Source organism: Engraulis encrasicolus, unplaced genomic scaffold, assembly GCF_034702125.1.
Source record: "Engraulis encrasicolus isolate BLACKSEA-1 unplaced genomic scaffold, IST_EnEncr_1.0 scaffold_529_np1212, whole genome shotgun sequence".
NCBI lineage: Eukaryota > Metazoa > Chordata > Actinopteri > Clupeiformes > Engraulidae > Engraulis > Engraulis encrasicolus.
In genome coordinates, this window is record NW_026945840.1 from 8,211 (window position 1) to 29,795 (window position 21,585).

A 21,585-nucleotide genomic window follows, 5' to 3' on the forward strand; every position below is an offset into this window, starting at 1 on the left:
TATTATTATTATTATTATTATTATTATTATACAATGCAGAGTTATCTTTAACCACCTCAAACCGCTTCAATGAACATAGTATGTGCATACCCTTTGTAGTTTATTTCTGTCAAATTGGATATTTACTAGTGGTGTGCATTCGATTCGATTACGATTTGGGAGGTAGCGATTCTACTTCAGAATGATAGGATGTTGTTGCGGTTGTGGAGAATTGTGTTATTTCCTCACATTGTTGTTTCTGTTTTTAATGTCAACACACTACGCCATACGAGAAGCATGTTGGAGGCATCGGTCCCATGACAAAAAAACCCCTCATAGACACGTAACAGATGACAGGCGTAGATAGCACCCCACCCTCTCTGGGCTCCTCCTCCATATTCTGAGGAAGTCAGCTGTCACTCTGCTGCTGCTCCAGTGTGCACTAGGTGTCCGGAGCAGCGACAACATGGCGTCGGCGTGTTCTCAGGAGGACGAGTCCTTCACTCGCCCAGTGTGTCTGGGGCTGTTGACGGATCCAGTGACGATTCCCTGTGGACATAATTTCTGTGTGATGTGCATAAACTGCTGCTGGGATCAGGAGGACAGCAAAGGAAAATACAGCTGCCCCCTGTGCAAACACACCTTCGACTCCAGGCCTGTCCTCAACAAAAACCCTCTGATTGCTGCAATGGTAGAGAAGTTCAAGGAGACCAGCATCCAAAGTGCTCCGGAACCTGGAGTTGACACCACCAGCTACAACATCATTGCCACTGCATCAGCATGGATTAATAAAAAGGTAAGATGTGGATCTCTAATTATTTTTTGTTCACGCTATTTGATGTACAGTACGTTCTTTCCAGTTGAGATATTGCACCTTTGGACTTGGTGCCTGGTGGTTTCCAATAGGTAAACTGGATGCAAGCAAGGGGAACTCACACACCTACTGTAAATGTTGATGCAATAGTATACTTTTAATGCATTTTAGAAAACAAAAAAGTGCTGCTCAAGTGAAATGCAAATGTTTCGGTCACAGACCATCATCAGCGCAAGCATTGAAAATAAAGACACACCCTTATATAGTTAAGGCCACGTACACGGAAGACAGGTAGTTCAACCTAGCTTGGATCCAGGTTGATGGAGACTAGGGATGTCCCGATCAGCATTTTTTGCCCTCGAGTCCGAGTCCGAGTCATTGATTTTGTGAATCTGCCGATACCGAGTCCCGATCCGATACTTTTATAATAATTAATTATTTTTTGTTTAAAATACAAATTAAAATTCAAAAGGCCTACCTTTTAAGTAGACAAAATAACACATTTGCAGTGCCAAAACAAAATGGTTACACTTCTGTAGGCAGTGGGACTATTGGGTCAGTGCAGAATGACCATTTTAGATGACACACTGAGAATGAATTGAGCTTTTATTTTGATACGCTTCCTGCAACCTGTGCTTAGAAACCGTTGCTACGACGGCTCCCTTGTTGTTCCTATCCTGAAACTGTCCATAATTATCTGTAAAAACAAGCACTAGAAGGAAAAGTCAGAAGCTAAATTGATTCTTATGTTAACAAGTGATAGGATTAAGTTATGTTAGAAGTTGAAAGTTAAGATAACAAATAGCTTAAAAAGATCGTTTTTTAGATGTAGGCCCTATGCACAAGATTGTTGAGTCTGTTAAAACACTAGACTACAGTCTATTTTTTGTTGTTTTCACCTGCATATTGTCGGAAGGTTCAGTAAACATCAACTTCCATCAGAGTCCTTGTCATTGCATCATTTGGTTCAACTGCAAATGAATTAGAACAGTTGACTGCAGTAGGCTATGGCGCAGTGATCATTAATCTGTTGGATAGTCAATGACGCATTTTGCTGTCCGGAATCCTCACGTGGATATACACTACAGTAGCCTGACGTGTAAGTCACCTTGGCTATACTTTGTTCTCTGTCATATTTGCTTAAGTCGTGTTCATTTCATTTAACTTGATCAGAATAAAGACCTAGGTCAGTTGCTTGCGTTAACATGGAGATGGAGAGAGAGAGGGAGAGAAGTGCTGCTGACGGACCTGAAGTGTCATCAGCTGATGTGCGTTACAGTGTTCCAATGCCTTTCAGTTGGCGATGTAATGTTGTGAAGCCAAGAGGTTTTACACTCTGTGCCACTGCATTGCGATAGATAGGCTATATCATGTTATTTTTAAAAATTATGAGAATGTATTTATCCGAGTCCTGATCGGGGAGGTACACCCGATTCCGATCGAGTCGCACACCACGTGATCGGGGCCGATTTCCGATCACGTGATCGGATCGGGACGTCCCTAATGGAGACATCTTACCAATAGTACAGTTGCTGTCATGGTTTGAATGATGGCATAACATACAGTCGGGGGATGTAATACTAAAAACAACTAGATTGCATTCTCACAGAAAATGCTGGAAGCGGGCTTGCCTTTTGGGGCAGAGATGAAACAAAGTACTATTGAGAAAGCAAAGCTAAAAGAAATCTTGGAAAAACTCCATCCACCCAGTCAGAAGTTATGGGCTAAACAATTCAGCCATCTTGGATTCAGCCATCTTGAAAGTGTTGTAGCTCTGCGTTTTGGGGATATACTAAATGACATACATGGTATTTTAAGTTGGCTAAGGAACACTGCATATGATATAATTTTGAAAATCAACATGGCTTCGAACGGGATTCGAACTCACAACCTCCATATCTGTAATCCAGCCCCTTTGCCATTGATATTAAATGACATACAATACATGATATTTGAAGTTGGCTAAGGAACACTGCATATGATATCATTTTGAAAATCAACATGGCTTCGACTGGGGTTCGAACCCCCAACCTCCATATCCCTAATTCACCACATTTGCCATGCATACTAAATGACATACATGGCATTTTAAGTTGGCCAAGGAACACTGCATATGATATAATTTTGAAAATCAACATGGCTTCGACTGGGGTTCGAACCCCCAACCTCCATATCCCTAATTCAGCACATTTGCCATTCATACTAAATGACATACATGGCATTTTAAGTTGGCCAAGGAACACTGCATATGATATAATTTTGAAAATCAACATGGCTTCGACTGGGGTTCGAACCCCCAACCTCCATATCTGTAATCCAGCACATTTGTCATTGATAATAAATGACATACATGGTATTTTAACTTGGCTAAGGAACACTGCATATGATATAATTTTGAAAATCAACATGGCTTTGACTGGGATTCGAACCCCCAACCTCCATATCTGTAATCCAGCACATTTGCCATGCATACTAAATGACATACATGGCATTTTAAGTTGGCCAAGGAACACTGCATATGATATAATTTTGAAAATCAACATGGCTTTGACTGGGTTTCGAACCCCCAACCTCAATATCTGTAATTCAGCACATTTGCCATCCATACTAATTGACATACATGGCATTTTAAGTTGGCCAAGGAACACTGCATATGATATAATTTTGAAAATCAACATGGCTTTGACTGGGGTTCGAACCCCCAAACTCCATATCTGTAATTCAGCACATTTGCCATTCATACTAAATGACATACATGGCATTTTAAGTCGGCCAAGGAACGCTGCATATGATATAATTTTGAAAATCAACATGGCTTTGACTGGGTTTCGAACCCCCAACCTCCATATCTGTAATCCAGCACATTTGCCATGCATACTAAATGACATACATGGTATTTTAAGTTGGCTAAGGAACACTGCATATGATAAAATTTTGAAAATCAACATGGCTTCGAGCGGGATTAGAACTCACAACCTCCATATCTGTAATCCAACCCCTTTGCCATTGATATTAAATGACATACAATACATGATATTTGAAGTTGGCTAAGGAACACTGCATATGATATCATTTTGAAAATCAACATGGCTTCGACTGGGGTTCGAACCTCCAACCCCCATATCCCTAATTCAGCACATTTGCCATTCATACTAAATGACATACATGGCATTTTAAGTTGGCCAAGGAACACTGCATATGATATAATTTTGAAAATCAACATGGCTTTGACTGGGTTTCGAACCCCCAACCTCAATATCTGTAATTCAGCACATTTGCCATCCATACTAAATGATATACATGGCATTTTAAGTCGGCCAAGGAACGCTGCATATGATATAATTTAGAAAATCAACATGGCTTCGGGTGGGATTCAAACCCTCAACCTCCATCTCTCTAATGCAGCGGCATGCATTACCACTAAGCCAAGCAGCTAATTGTCATGCATAGTCCAGCAAGACTATATTACATTGCATTGCAGAGCTGAACAATAGACTTCTAGAATGCTTGCTCGCACCTGCTCGTTAAGAATAGAATCTTGAGACAGTGACAGTTGAAATGGAACTCTTCACTGGCTGCACCTGTTGTGATTGACTGAAAGACAGTTAGTATTGAGCTCTAAACTGGGGAGAAAATGAGAATGAGTTTTTTGTATTTACAACATCGTTGTAAAAAAACTAAAAGGAGTTGGCACGTGTCCTTTTCACAGATCGGAGTCATACTTGTGATCTCTCTAACAGTCTTTGAATGAAGTTTATAGGTTAAATTTTTCAGGCACAAATGGACCTCCGTGTGGGACATGCGCTGATCTCTTGAAAAATGCACTTTTCCAAAGACTGGGATTCTCCATAGAGCCAGGTCTGTTTTTTTTACAAACCTGCCATTTAAAAAGTATTGGGAGTTGGGAGATGAAACTTTCACAATTTGGAGACATCCCATAGAGCTCGCTAACAACGCGTCAACTAAACTTCTAGGTGAAAGTGTTGATGTTTTATGACCGAAAAAGCCTCCTACACTCTAATCTTTAGAGTGGCGGAACTTTGGTTCATGGAGGTTCCACCACTGTTTTCAATGGAGACCCAGGCTTTCACTAAATCGCCAAAAACGGGAAAACGACAAGAGACACGGAAAAGCCTATTAGTATACGCGATCTCCAAGCCGAGCCGGTCGTTTTAGTGTTTGAACGGTGTCTCTATCTCGAAAGGCCTAGGAGGACATCCATTTTCTATTTTTACTGCCCCTGCACAAGACCAAGCTATAATAATAAACTAGAAATGCATTCTCACAGAAAATGCTGGAAGCGGGCTTGCCTTTTGGGGCAGAGATGAAACAAAGTACTATTGAGAAAACAAAGCTAAAAGAAATCTTGGAAAAACTCCATCCACCCAGTCAGAAGTTATGGGCCAAACAATTCAGCCATCTTGGATTCAGCCATCTTGAAAGTGTTGCAGCTCTGCTTTTTGGGGATATACTAAATGACATAGATGGTATTTTAAGTTGGCTAAGGAACACTGCATATGATATAATTTTGAAAATCAACATGGCTTCGAGCGGGATTAGAACTCACAACCTCCATATCTGTAATCCAACCCCTTTGCCATTGATATTAAATGACATACAATACATGATATTTGAAGTTGGCTAAGGAACACTGCATATGATATCATTTTGAAAATCAACATGGCTTCGACTGGGGTTCGAACCTCCAACCCCCATATCCCTAATTCAGCACATTTGCCATTCATACTAAATGACATACATGGCATTTTAAGTTGGCCAAGGAACACTGCATATGATATACTTTTGAAAATCAACATGGCTTTGACTGGGATTCGAACCCCCAACCTCCATATCTGTAATCCAGCACATTTGCCATGCATACTAAATGACATACATGGCACTTTAAGTTGGCCAAGGAACACTGCATATGATGTAATTTTGAAAATCAACATGGCTTTGACTGGGTTTCGAACCCCCAATCTCAATATCTGTAATTCAGCACATTTGCCATCCATACTAAATGATATACATGTATGGCATTTTAAGTCGGCCAAGGAACGCTGCATATGATATAATTTAGAAAATCAACATTGCTTCGTGTGGGTTTCGAACCCTCAACCTCCATATCTCTGATGCAGCAGCATGCATTACCACTAAGCCAAGCAGCTAATTGTCATGCATAGTCCAGCAAGACTATATTACATTGCATTGCAGAGCTCAACAATGGACTTCTAGAATGCTTGCTCGCACCTGCTCGTTAAGAATGGAATCTTGAGACAGTGACAGTTGAAATGGAATCCTTCACTGGCTGCACCTGTTGTGATTGACTGAAAGACAGTTAGTATTGAGCCTTTAACAGGGGAGAAAATGAGAATGAGTTTTTTGTCTTTACAACATCGTTGTAAAAAAACTAAAAGGAGTTGGCACGTGTCCTTTTCACAGATCGGAGTCATGCTTGTGATGTCTCTAACAGTCTTTGAATGAAGTTTATAGGTTAAATTTTTCAGGCACAAATGGACCTCCGTGTGGGACATGCGCTGATCTCTTGAAAAATGCACTTTTCCAAAGACTGGGATTCTCCATAGAGCCAGGTCTGTTTTTTTTACAAACCTGCCATTTAAAAAGTATTGGGAGTTGGGAGATGAAACTTTGACAATTTGGAGACATCCCATAGAGCTCGCTAACAACGCGTCAACTAAACTTCTAGGTGAAAGTGTTGATGTTTTATGACCGAAAAAGCCTCCTACACTCTAATCTCTAGAGTGGCGGAACCTTGGTTCATGGAGGTTCCACCACTGTTTCCAATGGGGACCCAAGCTTTCACAAAATCGCCAAAAACGGGAAAACGACAAGAGACACGGAAAAGCCTATTAATATACGCGATCTCCAAGCCGAGCCGGTCGTTTTAGTGTTTGAACAGTGTCTCTATCTCGAAAGGCCTAGGGGGAGATCCATTTTCTATTTTACTGCTGCCCTGCACAAGACCAATAATAATAACTAAACAGGACTTAGAGATTACTATAAACGGGCCTTGCTCTGCAAGGGCCATGCTCTGCATGGTCCTTGCTCCGCAAGCCCGCTTAATAATAAGAAACAGGACTTAGAGATTACTAGAATCGGGCCTTGCTCTGCAAGGGCCATGCTCTGCATGGTCCTTGCTCCGCAAGCCCGCTTAATAATAATAACTAGAAATGCATTCTCACAGAAAATGCTGGAAGCGGGCTTGCCTTTTGGGGCAGAGATGAAACAAAGTACTATTGAGAAAACAAAGCTAAAAGAAATCTTGGAAAAACTCCATCCACCCAGTCAGAAGTTATGGGCCAAACAATTCAGCCATCTTGGATTCAGCCATCTTGAAAGTGTTGTAGCTCTGCGTTTTGGGGATATACTAAATGACATGCATGGTATTTTAAGTTGGCTAAGGAACACTGCATATGATATAATTTTGAAAATCAACATGGCTTCGAGCGGGATTCGAACTCACAACCTCCATATCTGTAATCCAACCCCTTTGCCATTGATATTAAATGACATACAATATATGATATTTGAAGTTGGCTAAGGAACACTGCATATGATATCATTTTGAAAATCAACATGGCTTCGACTGGGGTTCGAACCTCCAACCCCCATATCCCTAATTCAGCACATTTGCCATTCATGCTAAATGACATACATGGCATTTTAAGTTGGCCAAGGAACACTGCATATGATATAATTTTGAAAATCAACATGGCTTTGACTGGGGTTCGAACCCCCAACCTCAATATCTGTAATTCAGCCCATTTGCCATCCATACTAATTGACATACATGGCATTTTAAGTTGGCCAAGGAACACTGCATATGATATAATTTTGAAAATCAACATGGCTTGGACTGGGGTTCGAACCCCCAAACTCCATATCTGTAATTCAGCACATTTGCCATTCATACTAAATGACATACATGGCATTTTAAGTCGGCCAAGGAACGCTGCATATGATATAATTTTGAAAATCAACATGGCTTGGACTGGGGTTCGAACCCCCAACCTCCATATCTGTAATTCAGCACATTTGCCATCGATACTAAATGACATACATGGTATTTTAACTTGGCTAAGGAACACTGCATATGATATAATTTTGAAAATCAGCATCGCTTCAAGTGGGATTCGAACTCTCAACCTCCATATCTCTAATCCAGCACATTTGCCATTGATAATAAATGACATACATGGCATTTTAAGTTGGCCAAGGAACACTGCATATGATATAATTTTGAAAATCAACATAGCTTCAGGTGGGGTTCGAACCCTGAACCTCCATATCTCTAATCCAGCACAATGCGTTACCACTAAGCCAAGCAGCTAGCTGTCATGCACAGTCCAGCAAGACTATATCACATTGCATTGCAGAGCTGAACAATAGACTTCTAGAATGGTTGCTCACACCTGCTCGTTAAGAATAGAATCTTGAGACAGTGACAGTTGAAATGGAACACTTTATTGGCTGCACCTGTTCTGATTGACTGAAAGACAGTTAGTATTGAGCTCTAAACTGGGGAGAAAATGAGAATGAGTTTTTTGTCTTTACAACATCGTTGTAAAAAAACTAAAAGGAGTTGGCACGTGTCCTTTTCACAGATCGGAGTCATGCTTGTGATCTCTCTAACAGTCTTTGAATGAAGTTTATAGGTTAAATTTTTCAGGCACAAATGGACCTCCGTGTGGGACATGCGCTGATCTCTTGAAAAATGCACTTTTCCAAAGACTGGGATTCTCCATAGACCCAGGACTGTTTTTTTTACAAACTTGCCATTTAAAAAGTATTGGGAGTTGGGAGATGAAACTTTGACAATTTGGAGACATCCCATAGAGCTCGCTAACAACGCGTCAACTAAACTTCTAGGTGAAAGTGTTGATGTTTTATGACCGAAAAAGCCTCCTACACTCTAATCTCTAGAGTGGCGGAACTTTGGTTCATGAAGGTTCCACCATGGTTTGTAATGGGGACCCAGGCTTTCATAAAATCGCCAAAAAGGGGTGAACGACAAGAGACACGGAGAAGCCTATAACCATACGCAATCTCCAAGCCGAGCCGGTCGTTTTAGTGTTTGAACGGTGTCTCTATCTCGAAAGGCCTAGGAGGAGATCCATTTTCTATTTTTACTGCCCCTGCACAAGAGAACCAATAATAATAAGAAACAGGACTTAGAGATTACTATAAACGGGCCTTGCTCTGCAAGGGCCATGCTCTGCATGGTCCTTGCTCCGCAAGCCCGCTTAATAATGTAGCATAGTGGTGCGTGTGCCTTTAAGCCACAGCGGCAATTTGCTGTGGCGTGGTGTCATGTGAGTGAGGAGCACCAATTGCTAAGATTTCAGTTTGCTCAGGCCTTAGTGTAATTTCGTGTGCTGTGTTAATGATTTACTTCCATGCATGCTTATATTCAACTAGATGTGCTTGCTGTGCTAAGTGTGTGCTACATCGTGTTAACTTGTACTGAAGCTACTCAGTAGGGGAAACCAAAGCCAACTCATTATTGTGTGGTTACCTGTCCCGCGCCAATGTACTTTTTGTTTATTTTGTGGTCTTAAATAACATTGTATTTTGTACGTCCTGCAGTATTAAAAAGAAGAAAGTAATTGTTCCCTGTAATCCTGTCTCTGTCGTTCCTTACGAACCTGTGTGCTTTGATGCACTAGTGTGTAATTCAATTTCTAGAGGGACTTTAGCGCCCTCTGGTGGCGTAGTCGGTTCATTGATTAAATAATATTTTTGTCAGTTCACCTGGTCATGCTACAAGCATAATAATAAACAATTGTAGGTTGTGACATCATCACAAGACAATTAGCACTAAAATTGTTCTTCACTATTCACTCATGTCAAAAATTAATAGCTAAATAAACGTCAATAACATTCATTTTGCCTTTTGGGTCTTCATAGTAGAGCTACCTGTCTTCCGTGTGGCCTGACTTACAATACATACGGAAAGGGTGTGTCTTTATTTTCATTGTTTGCACTGTCTGTTTGACTGACAGTGACCAAAATGTTTGCACTTCACTTTCAAGTGTTATTGTGTAAATAAGGCAGATACACGATGATGAGGAGTTTCAGAGATAAGCTTACAGCTGATGGCTTACTTGACACATTACAGAATACAATCTCAGTGCGGGCAACATTAACCATGTATTCTGGTCGTCACTGACCCATTTTCAACTTTGACTGTGTAAACGAACTCTTTAGTTTCTTGCATCAAGGCATTTGACTTTGTCAGCCACCTCTATTTTCACAAAATAAAGCAAAACATTTTTTTCTCTTCTAAATTCTGTAATGCTGTAGTAAGAAATATAGCAGTTATGGTGTTCTTAATAAGTAGCTTATAGAGCAATCTTTACAGCCAAAACTGAAATAAGAAGTGAACTGCTAGGTAAAATAAATATAGTCAGCTCCTCTACCAATCATTTGGGCTCATGGGGCTGCATGAATGCGCATAAAAGCCCAAGAGTTTGGACTTTTTCATGTCATTTTGACCTTTTTTTGTGTCATTTAATTTTACGGATTAATTTAGTCAGGACAGAGTTTAGTATGCTCTCATTCAACAATGGAATAGTTTATCTAAGTAGGGTACTAAAAGTATTTTGACTATTGTTTGACAAGGAAAAAGGCAAAATGAGATTAAAAAAAAAAAAAAACGGTTTTCGCCGTTCGGAGTATAATCTTGTGTATGGATCCTTTAAATTATTTATTTGGAGTATCTTCACGCTTGCTTTATGTATGATGACTATTTACTAAAGATTGGCTATGAAATAGTTTATAAAAATGTGCTAACATGGTAATTGAATGTGGCAAATACATTGCCAGCCCAAACTAGTAAAATATAACATTCATATAACACTCAGTTTTCTGTATACATATTGAGCATTATTTACTTGTAATAAATGTAAAAGTATGACTCTACAGTGACTGTTACCCTATACCACTGTAGAAGTACAACTAAGCTAGAGTGTAGATCAAGATGAGGGTTGAAAAAGTGTTCACAGTAGATTTTACGTACACAGCAATTCATTTTCAGGGTTATAGAAATACAAAATGAGGTGGTAGCATATTTTGTCTGTGCCCACCTCCCATTTCCAGGGTGCAAAAATTGAGAGATGGTGTACAATCACACAGGTTTTAGAACATGTTTTTGATGACAAAGGTTGGTGATGTTAGAGGTTAGATTCCGCAATGTGGATGAGCTGTCATGCCTCACCTGCAAGAAATCACTCTGCCACACACACACACACACACACACACACACACACACACACACACACACACACACACACACACACACACACACACACACACACACACACACACACACACACACACACACACACACACACACACACACACACACACACACACACACACAAATGAGTGTGATGCATTGGTTTGGCTTGTTGCATGCAGTGCGCCTCATCATCTATGCTTTTGGGGTGGGGTTCCAAGCACAGGGACATCCTGGGGATTCCTCACATGACATTATGCCTGACACATTATAGGTAAACTTCAGATGGTCTCAAAGCAGCAATTCCACTTCTAACACCATTTGTAGTGAGTGTAGGTTGGTTTAATTTCAAACTTCATTCTACTAAGACAAGTATTTTCACTTGCAGTCTGGCATAATAATGGGGTTGTTTTGAATGTTGTTTAAACGGGATAAGACTATTTTTGGGGGCAGGCTACCCCTTCCCGTTCACTTGCGCTAGCTTAGCAACATGGATATGAGAATTCACAAGGACTGCATGGAATGTGAAAAAAACGTTCTGGACACATTGTTTACACCCTGGCTGACTCGGAAATGAGGTCTGGTGTCCAAAATCCCGGAGGTATACTTTAAGGCACGGCATTATAAATGAGCTGTTACCAGAACGGCAATGACCAAGTCGTAATGTATTACTAAAGGCCCCATGCACTGTCATAGTAGTGTAGTACTATAGTAGTTAACTTTCAATGTCTATTACAGCGTGCCACAGGAGGTACGGCATGCATTAAGGGGCTAAAAACATCCTTTTTTCCCTGTTTCTCTATGGTAAATATATACGGGTAACTATTGTGAATAATAAAATAAAAATGCAAGATAAAAATAGTGTTTCAAGATGTGTTCTACTACTGCACAGTGATAGCCAGGTAGCAAGAAATGTTTTTAATTTCTTATTTACATCAGGTTACTTTTTCATTTCAATCAAGGGATATGCATACAAAACAAGAACCTTAAACCCTTGACAATATGTTTAAACCAATATTTCCATTAGAAAGAGATGTTAGGTGCCATGGCTCTTCTGGCCACTAGGGATCGCTGTGGGACACCTGTCATTTCCCTTTGTTTTGATTGTGCGTTTGTTTTCGTTTGACATGTGCCTTATCTTCTGTCATGTGATCCTGCCCCGCCTTCTCATTTAGTTTTCCCTCCATTTTTGTTCCTCTACCACCTGTTGCCATTTCTGTTTGTCATGTTAACAATTGGTCTGGTTACTTAAGCCCTGTTTTTTGGTTGCTTGTCACGGAGTCTTTGTTTCACGTCCACTTTGCTGGTGAGCTGTCTTGAACTTTTTCCCTTGAACTTTCTGAGACTTTTTGCTTTTTGAATTTTGATGCTCTTACCTTTTTTGAACTGTTGAAGAGCTTTTTGTGTTTATCAAGCATTTTTGCCAATTTTGCTATTTTTTGCTAATCTTGGATTTTTTGTTTCTTTTTCATGCTGTATGCCTCTGACCTGAACCTTCTGAGTTTTTTTGGATCTTCTGAGCTTTGGAAAAAATAAAAAGAGAACTTAATTTTTTCGTTTGGAACTTCTGACTTTTGGAACCTCTGCACTTGGGTCTTTCAATTCATCTGAACTGTAGCGTAACGGTAACACACCAGCCTGCCAAGCCAGCGACCTGGGTTCAATCCCAGAGTCGACCCTAACAAGAGAAGCCTAAAGGGTAGTCAAGACATGAGAAAAAAGAATGGTAATACAATCAAGCAACCTGTGATAGTTCTAGACCACGTAGTCAACCCTTTTGATTGGCTGACGCCAATCCAACCCATACAGCTCTCCATGAATCAGCTGCGCTTTGGGTTAATCAGTTGCTGCTCGCAATTGGATACTGACCTTTGGTCCGCTGTATTTAAACTACCAAATTTGTTTTCCTGTCATTGGTTTTTGCTGCTTGTTTTGCACCCACCACCTCCCCTGCTCCACGAGACTAATCGTTGCCAAATAATGTCATACTGTTGTCATTGTTGCTTGCTCTGTTCTAGGGGGTATGTTGCCTTTCCAGCTAAATGGAAGGCACTCCACCTGAGGATGCTGCTGTTCCCTGTATTGGCTTCCATGGAGCTCATGGAGAAGCAGGGGAACTTCCTCCGAACAGAGCCATACCGCCAAACACAAATGTCTGGATTCGAAATAAAGCTTCCGAAATGTATCTCTGTTTCCCATCTCATTTTTGACGAGAGTGGTTCTGACAGTTATTGTTATTTGTCACTTTTACAGCTGATTGAAAACACGGGTCGAAACCGGGCATGGTAACAGGAAATTAAGACAAGATAAGGGTTAACAACATACCACAACACACTTGAGCAGCACTTTTTTGTTTTCTAAAATGCAATAATATTGCATAGGCATTAAGGTTGTCGAGTTCCCTTTGCTTGCTATTTGATGATTGACACATTTGTTTTTTTTTTTAATGAATGTATGTTAAAAAAATGGGATGAGTTTGTGCCTTTGTTGTCGGGTGGGTGCACAAATCCATATTCACTTTGCAGGTGTTATAGTAGACAGTAAAAATGGTTGATCTTCAAACTGCATTTGGGCTCTAGAAATAATATTAAAAAAGTTTTGGTCCCCATGGACCTTCATCGGGCAAAAGGTTAATGTTTTAGAGCAATAATAAAGTGTTCAAACCAATTGTTTCCTACTATGAGTTTATCACTTGTCAAGGCAAGGCACAGAATGGCAAATGTCTACCAGTCAACACACCAGGGGTGAATTTCTCGAAACCAAAGTAGCTTACTACATTAGCTACTTTGTTGCTTTCAATGCATTTTTCCATTGGCAACTACCGAAGTTGCTAACAGGCTAACAACTTCCCCTTTGAGAAACTCACCCCTGAGTGCCCATTCCTTTCATTCTAACAGAATTATTCCAGAGAGGGTTGATGAGTAGAATGTAATCTTTGGTTGTACCATCTTTATCAGTTCTGTTGTATGCATTAGTGAAATATGGTGAACTTAATGTCCATTATTTTTTTTAACGTATACTTACTGTAAGTATAATATAAACACTTAAGACCTTGTCCTGCCAGTGTACTAGAAATTATACTTGTTTAATACTTCTTTGGAGTATTTTAAGTATCAAATAGTCTACTATATTGTTAAAATCCAAATTAACCTTGCAGACCATAGGAAAGGGTTTGGTCTACTACACACTGCTTCTGCTCTAAAAATTAAAATTTTATTTAGGTAGTTTTCAATCCTCTTGGACCTTCATTAGGCAAAACGTTTTTTTTTTTTTTGCAGGAATAATACAGTTTGCAGACCAACTGCTTCCATACTATGAGTTTATCAATTGTCATGGCAATGCAGAGAATGTGTAAAATAAAGATCCAATGTCTCTATTAGACACAGTTACCACATCACCCAGTCCTTTCATTAACAGTGTTCTGTAGTTACTCTCTTATTAGGTTATCCCTGTTGCAACACAGGCACACACTGCAACACTTATTGATGTACTCCACTACCGATCAACACATCACTGTTAAGAAATCAGCCACCACATGTCCTATCCAAATATTCCTACTGACCAGAGAAGGATACATTTTGTAGCAGATGTTTGGATCTGAGACAGCATGATAGATGGACAACACAATCCAAGTCTGTTTGACCAAGTCTATTTACAACCAGAGGCAAACATACCCAGTTATATTGCTAATTCAAAACTGTGCTCATGCGTCTTCTGACTTATGTGCCTGTTTTCCTTTCCACAGATCATTACGGCCATGAAAGGTGAGTCTCTCTCTCTCTCTCTCTCTCTCTCTCTCTCTCTCTCTCTCTCACACACACACACACACACACACACACACTCCAATACAGCTCCAGAGAGAGAGAGACACACACACACACACACACACACACACACACACACACACACACACACACACACACACACACACACACACACACACACACACACACACACACACACACACACACTGCACATGTATGGTTTGCTTTTACTGTTGTAGTCTGTCCAGGCAGTGCACCATTGTACATCCACACTGGGGCTACACACATAAGCCTATGTTTTTGTTTGCAATATATATAGTAATTTCAATCACCACCCTGAACATAATCAGTATAAGCCTGTTTATTCATGCGTGTACAGTATTTGTTCATCATCAGTATTCATGTCAACAGGTTCCCGATATGAACAGCCTGAACTGGACAGCAACAAGTTCACTCGCCTCACAGGAAAGCCACCAGTGTACTTGCTTAATATGAAACCAGAAACTAGTCAGTTCAACAAAATGGTATTTGGAGAAGCATTACACAAATACCGTTCAAACAAAACCATTATGCTTGTTGGTGCCACTGGATCTGGCAAAACAACCCTCATCAATGGCATGATCAACCACATACTCGGTGTAAACTGGGAGGATAAATGGAGATTTAAACTAGTAAATGAAGAGACCACCCAATCACAAGCATACAGTCAGACCCCAGAGGTGACAGCCTATCAGATTCACCACACTGATGAATTCCAAGTCCCATATTCACTTACAATCATCGACACCCCAGGGTTTGGGGACACCAGAGGAATCAAATAAGACAGGAAGATTACAGAAAAAATGAGGCAGTTTTTCACAAACAAGGATGGCATTGATGAAATTGATGCAGTGTGTTTTGTAGTTCAGGCTGCTTTAGGTCGTCTGACACACACACAGCGGTACATATTTCAGGCAATCCTCTCTGTGTTTGGGAAGAACATCGCCAACAACATCATCACTCTGGTCACCTTCGCCGATAATCAAACTCCTCCAGTTCTGGAAGCCATCAAAGAGGCCAACATTCCATGTGCTTCACAGAGAGATGGGACACCTGTCCATTTCAAGTTTAACAATTCTGCTCTTTTTGTTGACAACACAAGAGGCAGCCGTGATGAAGAAGACTTTGATCACATGTTCTGGAAAATGGGGACGGTCAGCATGAAGAAGTTTTTCACTCAACTCGGCAAGATGCAAACCCAGAGTCTGACTCTGACAAAGGAAGTTCTTGAAGAGCGCAAACGGCTGGAGGCAACTATTGAGGGGGTACAGCCACTCATCCGACAAGGGCTGTCAAAAATGCAGGAAATAACAACAACAAAGGCTGCGTTGGACAAACACCAGATTGAAATACAAGAAAACAAGGACTTTCATTATGAAGTAGAAGTTGAGAAATCTGAAAAGTGTGATATTCCAAGTGGAAAATTCATCACCAATTGCCATGGATGCAACTATACTTGCCACTACCCCTGTGGTATAGCAAGAGATATTTTCAAATTCCGCTGTTCTGCAATGACAAACTTATACTGCACAGTTTGTCCAGGGAAATGTGACTGGAATGTTCACGTCAACATGACCTACAGATGGAAGATAATACGTGTGAAGGAGAAGAAGACATACCAAGAGCTGAAGCGTAAATATGAGAACGCAATGGTAGCGAAGATGAACACAGAGGAAATTGTGGCAAAGTTGGAACTGGAACATTACCAAGTACAGGGAAAGGTTTTGGAAATGATGGAAAATGTAACTAAATGTCTGACACGTCTGAAAGAGATTGCTCTTCGGCCAGATCCGTTGTCTACTCCAGACTATGTTGACCTGTTGATACAGTCAGAAGAACAGGAGGCCAAGCCTGGATGGCAGCAGCGCATCAAAGAGTTAAAGGAGGTGAGAGAAGGAGCTGTTATTGTGCAGAAAGTGGCAGAGAAAATAGTTCTCAGTAAAAAAGAGAAATCAATAATCAGCATGATGGCATCAAAAGCCAGGGTGTCATTCAATGATTTTCTGTGTAACTTCAAAAAATTATGTGTGTGTAAGTTGCTATTTCAGTGCTTTGCTCACACTTACAAGATATTCTGTGTTATAGTACACCTCTCTTCCAAGCTAAATGAGAGGAAATTTAATCAAGCCAGGGTGGAATTTGATGATTCTCTGAGTTGATTCGAACAATGATGTGTATAAGGTGATATTACAGCGTCTAATTACGTCTTTCCAAGATACTATGTGTTGTACGCTTGTCATTTCCAAGCAAAATGAGAGATCGAGGATTGTGACCTGTCATCCCTCCAAGGTGTCTAAATATGATAAAAGGTGCCACCAAATCCTAGGGGTGGCAACAGAATCAAGCAACTTCCAAGGAGGGAAGCATACTGGATTAATGAACTCAATGATTAGTACACTATTGAACCATTGTGACTGAATGAAGCACAGGACTTGAGTTCTTTTTTTGTAAATATTGTGTAAATATGTTGGTGTATGTAAATTGTGCAGATTTTCATCTTGTAACATTTGGACTAACTTTAATGAAATGACTGTAATTGAGTATGGGTTTTACTGGTGGTCTTTTTTGATATAATAATGTAGATAGTTCTGTATATTATATGTATTAAAAAAAACGACTTTAAGAGAAAACCATGTGACACGATGTTATTTAAGCCACACCTGACAGAGCTCAGGTAATACCTGAGTGAGCCTGCTGACGGACTGAGGCGAAACGCGTTGTTCACGCATTGAACATTCCTGCATCTACCAGCACCTAGGAGCTGTGCATGGAACTTTGAACTGATGATAAAAGTTACATTTGTATCATGTTTCAATCCTGACACACGTTAATTTTTCACATTATGCTTTAAGATGTTTGGTGCAATTAATTGTTAAATAATCAATCGTGACAGCATTATGACCGTCGTATTTGTTTGGATTCGTTTTTTCCATTAAATCTGATGTTTAGGCGTATTTGATCATGCTTTATTCTTTTGTTTAAAGTCAATTAGTAGTTTATAATATGTAACTATTTAGTAGCTGTTGTGGTAACATGCTCATTGTTGTTTTGAAGTTTTAAATAAATAAATGTGATTTCATTTGATTTGTTTGGATGATTTATATAAATATCATTTTAAGAAGAATCAGATGTTAATGACAAAGATCAATGGGTTTATCTGCAATCTACTGTATCTAGGGGACATTAGATGTGTGATATTTTTCTTAGTGTACACTTACTTTTCCTGCTGTGTAATGTTTTTCATTTTGTTAAGATATGTATCTACAGCTTATTTCCGATTGGATTAGTCTTTACCTCCTTTTCAATGCTGTACTGTCTTAATGTAATCATGTGATTTCTGCTGAATTAAAGCATCTTGATTTTATTTCATGTTTCTTTATTCGTCTGTTTTTGCCATGTTTTGTGCAAATGTGATGATACCACTGGTTTGGGTGACTGGGCAGTAGATGTGCCCCCATGGTGTAAGTGGATTAATATAGAAAAAAGACGTGTCAGAGTTATCCTTGGGGACATTACCTTTTTTACAAAGTAAGGCACAAAAACAACCTATACAAGACATAGCTTTTGTATTTTCAATACAATGAGGAATTGGAAACGAGCTTGTAAAAGGGAGATGGCTGATGATCCTGACTTCCCTCCAGATAAAACGGACCAAGTTTCAAATCACTGGGCTGCTAAAGGTCTCACAACATACTCATTAATTTTCAATAATCAAAGAATTGAATCATATGACAATATCACTCTTAAGTTTGATTTGGATAAAAAAAATATGTCTTTAAGTATCTACAAATAAGCTATATTAAGGAACACCCATCAGAACAAATGGAAAATGAATTGATACTTATGATATGAATTGATATTTAGCGGAAAACAGATTTACAGGTAAAGATAAACTTTCAAAAATATACAAGATAGACCTATTATATTATTATTTAAATAAAACTTACTTGTGTTAAATCCGAAGTAAAACATAAATGGGAAGAAGAGTTAAAATTTGACATTACAATGGAAGACTGGGCGGACAGGAAAGGAAAAGGAAACACAAGAATCACACAATCAAAATACTGGGAAAGTACATCAGGGATTTTTCATAGATATAGACAAATGCACACAATATGGAAAAGCTGCTGGAGGAATTGTGTACATGTTTTTGTATGCCCATTGAATGCATTCTGGGAACATTTCAAAAAAGCAGAAAACTATGTATTTGAAATAAAGTAGGTCTTGACTGTAGATAATTTATTAGGTATAAATCTTCTTTTATCACCCTCTTCTGGAGGGATTTTATTACATAATACTGTGTGTGTACGATAAACACCTTTGAAAAAGACTTCGGTAACACGAATGAATGAAGTCTATATCTACAGTATACCACATCAGACTGCGTCCTTTCCCCTGAACCACGGTGACACACACACACACACACACACACACACACACACACACACACACACACACACACACACACACACACACACACACACACACACACACACACACACACACACACAACGTCCGGGACCGACTGACACAGGACACTGAGAAGCCACACAACACCTTTACAGGTCACACACACACACACACACACACACACACACCGTGACACGGGCACTCCTCCTCCAACCACCCACGCACAACAACAGAACCAGATGAACAGGCTCCTTCTCACGCCACCTCAGGAACAGCTCTCGTAGGCCCCAATACTTTCCCCTTCTCCCCTGTACACCAGTGGTGTAGTCTACGTAAGTCTAAGTAAGAGTATACCCACTTCTAAATTTTAGGGACTTCAGTATTCCCACTTCAAATTGATTGATCCATTGTTTAGAATAGCATAAATATATACAGTATACCCACTTCAAAAATGCTTGAATATACAGTATACCCAAGTAGACTTCACCGCTGCCGTACACACTTAAAAAACTGCACTCGGATTTGGGCTAACGATTTAGTTTTGCTGTAAAGTGCATCTAATGCCTTTAAAGGGCCACTAGGTTGGATGACGTCATTTGCATGGTACCCGTGGCATGCCTGTCTCAAAATCTACACCGTAATGAAGAAATGCTGGTCAAATGAACTCGCTGTTAATTCTGTTTTTCACCACGGACGTTCAACAGTTGATAAAAATCTGAATATGGTATGTAAAGCGATGTTTCAAAGAAAAAGTGTTTCCCATGACACTCGTTCGGTCCGACGCTGTCAAAAGTTGCTTGTGGGGTTTTCTGACAGCGGACCATGGAAGCGGCCGCGAGACCAATCGTTCACTTACTAATGACTCGCACAAGCATCGCTTGACTCGGGACCGTGATTAGTTAAAGTTTTAATCCTACCTGGAGCTCCTTTAAAATTTCAGTGGCAGAGTTCCTTTTCGCATCCTCCAAGAGTAGCACTTCTCTTCTTGCAACCCCATCTAAAGCTCCAATAATAAAGTCTGTTTTCTGTGCTTCAGACAGTCCTTGGGCTCTGAGCATGGCCTCGATTTGAATTTTCCAGTCTGGAACAACATCAACACCTCTCCACCAACACTCACTGGTCAAGAAAGCCCAGCAACGCCTCTACTTCCTGCACAAGCTGAAGTATGCCAGTGCCCCACCAGCAATCATTATTTTCAGCACTTTCCTTCGGATATTGCAAGGTGTCCAACTTTATTTGTATTTGTTTTAGTTTAGTCAACCTTTGTAAACATGTATGTAAGGAAATAGGACAGAATTGTGCTGAAAGTAGTTAATCTTTCATGAATATCACCAATGTAATAATGCATGAAAACAAGTCATTTGGAAAATGGCGGCCGTATTGAATTCTGAGCAAAAATTGACGTGGCCCCATGTTTTAATTTCTTCCAATAGGCCTTCTGGTCAGTAATCCACAGAGAAAAGTGCGGTCGGACGAAAGGCCTAATTTTCCCAGCTGATGACCTGTCTATGTTCCAGTGACCCAGGGCTGGACTGTATGGCATACCGGGCAATTGGGTTTAAAACCAAAAAAAAAATTAAACATTTTTTTTACAAGAGACCGGCGGCCCACGATGTTATTTTGACGGCCCTCGACCAGGGCGGTTCTAAGGGGTGGCAGGGGCCAGGGGGTGGCATTTACCAGAAATATGATATGATATAATAGACTCTAGCCCCACAAAAAACGCGTAGCGCCCATTAAATTACAAATAGCGGTTCAACAAAACATCGTTTCCCCCCCACACACTCTTTGATGCATGTTTGTATAGACATCATGGCTGTAAACTGGGACATATGGGGTACCATTCGAAAGCTTACATTCTCCTCTTTCCAATGGTACAGGTATGCATGGTATTCAGTTGCCATGTACATTACGACAACAATGACTCATAGAAGCAGAGGTGTGCTTTTATATCCTGAGGAAGACAGAGAGTCCCAGAGAAAATGCACTGTATTTCGTTCATTTTTTTTCCTTTTCCAAGTTGAATGTGTACCAATGAAGATTTGTAAGTAGGGCCTATACGCCTATGCTCTACAGTATAGCCATGTGATAAATAGGCCTATACAGATTTGTTTTGATAGTCTAAATGGAGATTAATGGTAAACTTTATGGTTAATTCCTGAGGCTTCATTTCATTCCTCCTGTAAATTCTGCTCATTTTTAAGGCCAAAATATTCACTGGCATAGCTAATTGGTGTCTTTGTGGTGGAATGGTGCCGTTGGTGATTCTGTAGAGTAGCCAGTGAGGGACTAAGCACATTATTGTTACTACCAATAAATAT

At 40.0% G+C, this 21,585-nt stretch overlaps 1 pseudogene; it reads left to right on the plus strand.

Annotated features, from left to right (window-relative positions):
• Positions 1-435: 435 nt before the first annotated feature.
• LOC134444362 (uncharacterized) lies at positions 436-16,792 on the plus strand (annotated as a pseudogene).
• Positions 16,793-21,585: the final 4,793 nt, after the last annotated feature.